This window comes from Neomonachus schauinslandi, chromosome 11 (genome assembly GCF_002201575.2).
Source record: "Neomonachus schauinslandi chromosome 11, ASM220157v2, whole genome shotgun sequence".
In the NCBI taxonomy this organism is placed as follows: Eukaryota; Metazoa; Chordata; class Mammalia; order Carnivora; family Phocidae; genus Neomonachus; species Neomonachus schauinslandi.
The window spans coordinates 98,290,841-98,297,235 of record NC_058413.1 but is presented as its reverse complement, the minus strand read 5'-3'; positions in this window follow the sequence as shown (position 1 = coordinate 98,297,235).

Here is a 6,395-nt window from a genome sequence, read left to right as displayed (position 1 = left end):
GGATCTTATCTCAGTCTAGACAGCTGCTGACTGTAGCACATGTAAAACTACTCTACGAAGGGCATGTGATCTAAGTGGGACGGTGTTCCTAACTAAGTTGGAGGCTGGGTTGAAAGTCAGAGAAGGCTTCATGGTGGAAGCAACAAGACTAGTGCAGTCTTCTAGACCTGAAGAATGACAAGGAAATCAATAAGCCAAGAATAGGGGAAAGGTATTCCAGGCAGAGGGAAAAGTGAACAAAGAACCCAAGTATAAAAGGTCAAAGCGTGGGGATGGCAGAGCAGAGGTGGCAAGGGATAAAATGGAACCTGGTTGTGAAAATCCTAAATGGAAAGCTAAAGAGTTCAGCAATAGGGACTACTGACTACTACTAGCTAAAGACTTAGCAATAGGGAGTCATGGAAGGTGTTTGTGCAGGAGTATGGCATGCCTTCTGTGCATGCTTGCCCCATACTTGTTCACTAAGGACTTCTGCTAAGTGAGCAGAGTTCAGTGATCTTCTGACCCCTGGTCTTCTCCCACTACCATGTTGTTTTGTAGGCTCTGCCCCTGCCGCTGCCTCTGGCAGCCTTGAAATTCCAAGGATGGCATAAATGGCCAACTCAGAGGGCTTGGTTTGGAGGAAGTCCTCAGAAGCATTTACCGAGATCATTAGCACTGACCCAGGTCATAGTAACAAAATCTACTCCCTGCAGCTCATGGGGCTAACATAGAGAAAAATCTCATCGGGACCATTTGGGAAGAGCCAGGGGTCCTGAGCTGGGAGAGGGTTTGCAGAGAGAAAATCAACCATGAGCTCTTGGTCACCAAATGTCACATCGATCAGTCCTCTAAGGGGCAAAGGCATTGGCTTGAAGGGCTGAGGTGTGTGTGGAGAGCTGATTCTATCCATAATCTTAAATGACGATTCTTGGGCATCATGAGAAAAACCAGTGATCCTTCCAAAGAGTGAAATTTGCTGAAAGGACAGCCAGAAATGCCATAATGAGTACAACCATTAATTTTATCATACACTGCAGGAACGGTCACCATGGTGATTCAGGCTTTCCCTCCAGGGTTGGGCTGCTCCAGGTGACCAAAGAAGGGACCCCAATCTATGGTGTCCTGTGATTTAGAGACAACACCAGCAAGATGGGCTTTCGGAGTCTTTTCCTAAGGGTACTGGTAACAACTTTGCCACCATTAATGTGTGCTTACCCCATGCTCACTCTGGGCCCTCACTTCCAGCCCGCAAGTGGGGAAGACTAGGAGAATACATGCCTGGGAAGTTATTACGAATAAGGTTTGGAATTGACATCTATCCATCACTTCCACTCACACTGCATGTCCAGAATTCAGTCACATGGACCACGTACATGCAAGGGGTGATGGGAATGTGGTCCCTGTCTGCACAGGGAGTAACCCATGACAGCTCTACACTGTGGAAGGAAAACATGAATCTTTGGTCAGGGCTAGCCATCTGCTTCCCTTATTTGCATTTGCCTGATGCAAATAAGGGGAAGAGCACTGGACTGCAGTCCAAGAGTAAATGTATAATCAAAAATAAGTCCCTTTTCCTCCTTGGGCGTCAGTGTCTTCATCCCTAACGTGGGAGGGTTGGACTTCAAAGCTTCCGGCGGGCTTGGACTATAATGCGGAAGTTGAGGCTGTCCTGTGGGAAAGGCTTAGTTACCCGAGCCCATGGAAAGTTCCACCCAGTGAGCCACCCTCCTGGGCACGGAGTCACACTGCTTTGGGAAGATTGTACCAGGCCACAGTCTCACTCTCAGCCTGACATCACACAAATGGGACCCCAGAGAGGCTGGAAATTGAACGGTCCCCACAGGAGAGGAAACATTAAAGGTTACATGATTTGAGCCTGCACAGGGGTCCAAGCAACATTTCCTTGAGTGGAAAGATGCAGGCTGCTAGGGGAGTGACCGAGGAGGCAGACCACATCGGGAGCTGGGCTGCCCCCAGGGACCACGAGGACTGAGCAGAGGGCTCATGCTGCCTGAGTCACAAAGGTGAGCGCGCTGCATGCAGGTGGGAAATAGCAGAGTGATGCAGAAGCACACACACATACAACCACAAACACATACAGCATTTACATGGATGGACACCAAGGTCAGGTACAGACCAGAAATGCCCAAATACAGATGTGCACATAGATGGATACACACGGCTGGTATATACCTGCCCAGGGCAAACAAGAGTAGACTTTTACACACATAGCTACCACGAGTGGGTATACACACTCAGACACACGCACAGGTATATTTGGATATTACTCCAGAACCTGTGGTAGATACATAATTAGGTATATGTAGATGGGTCTAGAAGCTCATCGACACACAGCATTCACATGCATATCCCCACAGCTTCTCACGGTTGGAAACACACCCAGGGACACATAATGCCACCACCCATAGGTGACAAGCACCAGGGTATATACACAGACACACACAGAGTCTACACAGAGAAACATCTCACCACGAAGCTTCTAACCTCAGAGCTGTGCACAGACAGGAGGCTGGGAGTTTGTCTCAGACCCTGGTCAGGTGTGTTGACTCTGGGCAAGTCACTGCCTCTCTTGGGGCTTTAGAAACCTCATCAGTTAGGTAGGGGGGCCGCACTGGGAGATCTCTAGATGCCAGTTCTAAACGGGTTGACAGACAGTGATGATTCAATCAGAAGGCATGGCCCTGTCCATGGGGTGCCTCCAGCCTACTGAGAAGTGGACAAGGGCAGCCCAGCAATGATGGGGAGGCACAGAGAGCTCCCGGGTTGCGAGTCACTAAGGAGGGCATCTCTACGGAGAGTGAGGGTGTGAGGAGATCAAAGTAAAAGGTGGCACCAGACTTTCCTTTAGAGAAGAGTTGGCTTCCTCCATTGCCAACTCAGTGGTGAAGCCAGTGGCATCGAGCCTTCCAGGGGGCAGGCTAGTGCAGCCTGCAGAGGGCGGGGGACTCAGGAAGGAGACCGCATGGTGAGGGGGCTTACTCCCAGGCCTTGGGACAACTGGGAACAGGCAAATCTGTCCAAAAGTCCTCAGCAAGGCTGAGAGCCCCCACCAGGAGGCCCAGAGCTGCAGTGAGCTGCAAGAAATGACCGTAGTGACAGGCTGGATGCCAGTCACTCTGCCAACACTCAGCCCGCAGCGACCCTCTGGCTTAAGGAACTCCGAGCAGGTGGCCTCCGAGCAGATCTGTGCACCCTGTCCTCCACTGTCAGATGACTCATGGCTCCTTGCAGGACAACTCTGGCCAAAATCCAGGAGGCACGTGCTACAAAGTATGGGTGTCCGCATCCATGTGTGCCCACACAGGAAGACCGAGTGTGTGTGTGTGTGTGTGTACCCATGTGAGCACGCGTGTTTGTTGGGTCTCTGTTGCACGTGCCCAATGCTGAAAACCTCACACGAGTAACTGTTCACAAGCGTGTCCTCAGCCAACTGAGCCCGCTTGTGTAATGCACAACTGAATATGTGCATCATCTTTGTGTAAATGTGTTTGTGTGTTTTTACCCATTCACCCCATTCACTGCTACCCCCGAGGTATCCATCCTAGAGGGAAAACCATTTCTTGTGTTCCCGCTCTGACTCATACACTGGGAGGTTCTGCCCACCAGGAAATAGTGGGGAAAAAATCTGTTCTCTTCTTCACCTGCCTCCCTTCCCTGACCCATTCCTCTCCTTACTTAATTGGCAAGACAGGGAGAAGCCCGGGGCATGGAGCCCGCACGGCCTGCGTTGGTGTAGAATGCACACATCCGTCCTCCTTGGAGCCTCTGCTCGGAAGCAGGCTGGCCTGCATGTCTCTGGGCTCTTGGCTGGTGACTCAGCGGCCATGCAGGAGGGGAGGGGAGGAAGCCCACGTGGGCCTCATCTCTTCAAATCAACTCTGCTGGCAAGTATTTCAACACATCTGATATGTTGTTGATTATGCACACGCCCCAGTTTCAGAAATGGAAAAATATGTGTCTTTAGAAAGGGATGAAATACAGGAAAATTTTGGTCACTGTCTACCTTTTGTGTCTATTTTTCACAGAAACTGATGGGTAGAGGGGTGCAATTAATTATCACCCTCTAATCTCTAGACGTTTGCTCGTCTCTGCACACGTGGGTACTCGTGTGCACACAACCATGACAGCTGGACCGGGGAGCCTGCCCATCCGGGGCTCCTGGTTGTGTCCACTGCTCGCTGAGGACCTGCACTTACTCATGTGAATCACCGAGCATGTAACACCTGCACATAGTGGTATTTTGAGGTGGGGGTGAGTGATTTCTGTGGGTGCCTGTGTTTGTTGGACTCATCCTGAAAGGACCGCCAGCTATAAACCAGGAGAGACGTGAGGACGGCAGCCTGTCTTTCTCCTTTCTTCACTCTCCTTGCATTGGCTTCTCCCTCTCCAGGAGGAGGTCACTCAGAGGCATCCCCGCTCGCAGAGACAGGCCCCGCCTCGCCTGTCTGGGAACAACAGACGCAAAGCAATCTAGCAATTAGTAATAATCGTGTCTCTCTGACAAGCCATTATTTCAGCAGGACAAAGAAGGAGCTCAGGGGGTTACCAGGGCCAGGAATAAGACATGGCGGGGGAGGGGGAATTGCTCCTTCACTTCTCTGGGGCAGGAGTTTGGGACTCCTTAGAGGAGAGCAGGCCCCATGCTGTGAGGGCCCCCGGTCTCCTCAACCCCCCACACCTACCTTCCATCCTCTGCTATCCCCTTTCTCCCGTACCCCTGAGTGCCAGGCAGGCCTCACTTCCAGCCTTGCAACAGGAATGGAACGAATGAGGCACAAAGGAAGCAGCCCATGGTTCGGGGCAGGGGTGCAGGAATGGCTGACAGGAAAGACATGGATTTGCCAGTCCCCTACCCTTGGACTCAGCAGGACACACATTTTACAGAACTGAGCAGGTGTGGAGCTGCCTTAGAAAACGAGCTTCTGGAGGACATGCCTCAGCATCCAGCCCAGCCCTGGGTCTCACTGATGCTTCCTGAAGACAGAGGATTCCTAATCCCTCCAGGATTCATGGAGGCTGCTTGGGGACAAGGAATGTTGACAAGGGGACACAAAGGTCCAGAAAATAGGGTCACTTCTCTGGAGGAGCCTAAAGCAAACAGGAAGGACAGGAAATCTCCACAAATGACTATAATACAGAGCACTGTGGAAAAGCATCATGGAGAGAGAAGCCAGCAAGTGCCATGGAAGAATGGAAGATGAGAAGCCACTGACCCAGGAAAATCAGGAAATGCTTCGGGGAGAGAGAACACGCAAACTGAATCATTCAGAATGGAGAAATAAAGGAATCCAAAAGGAGAAGGGTGGTACAAAGGTGTTTGGGGTCCAGAACATTATGCAGATGAAGGAGAAGGAGAAGATAGGAGATTTCAGTGACACCAATGTCCCTGTCCATTTCTAGCATCTTCTCCTTGGCCCAGACACAGCCACTCTGCTCATTACTGCCTGACCAAGCCCATGCCTCTCTACCTCTCCAGCCTCCAGTCTTCCTGGAATCGCTAAAACATAAAGGTGATCCAATCTACCCTCCACAACAGGCAGCCATTATGATATGGAAGGAGACAGGTCTTTGGTCCTGGCCCAAATGCAGGGCAGGTTAAGAATAGATGAGAAGATAGTAAAAGGAAAGAAAAAAATAATACTTTGCATCTGTATAATACAGCTTTCAAAGCACTGTTGTACACATTATGTCATGTTGGCAGAAAAGGCAGCATCGACCACATTACAAAGATAATAACCAGATTGGGGGGTGGGTGGCGGTCAGCAGAGATTCCACAGCTGGCCCAGGCTCTATCTGCTGCCATGCCACGGTGCCTGGAAGGGCACGTGGGCACCCACTTTGAGCCTATTCAGAGGAAGCAGGTGAATGTTCTGAGGTTTAATCTCTCCACGGTGTGCCTTTCTACCAGTTATCCAGAAAAATGGAAGGGGGCCAGATGTCCAGCAAAGCCCACAGCCAGACTTCTCTGTCAGCAAGCCCTTCAGGAACTGCCAAGAATGTGGCCCTAGCACAGTGTCAAGCTGTGTGCCCACCTGGGACACAGCAATCCCAAAGATGCTCCTCAAAAACTGGCAGATGATCCCAGGTGCCCACAGAGCAAAGCTGAGCCTCCCATGGTCTGGCCCAACCCAATCTCCTACAACACATCCCTGACCATGTCTTTTCTTCTGCAGCACCAGACTGCCCACCATTCATCCACCAAATTCACCTGCACTCCCTGCCTCTGAACAGTGCACTTGGCCCAGCCCACCGGGTGGCAGGTGACTGGTGCTTGTCTCCCTCTCCCCGCAGTGGGCTATGGAAACCACAGGGAAGCCCTCCTTTATTTCTGCATCTCCCCACTCCCTGACACACTCACATGCGTACACACACACACACACACACACACGGCA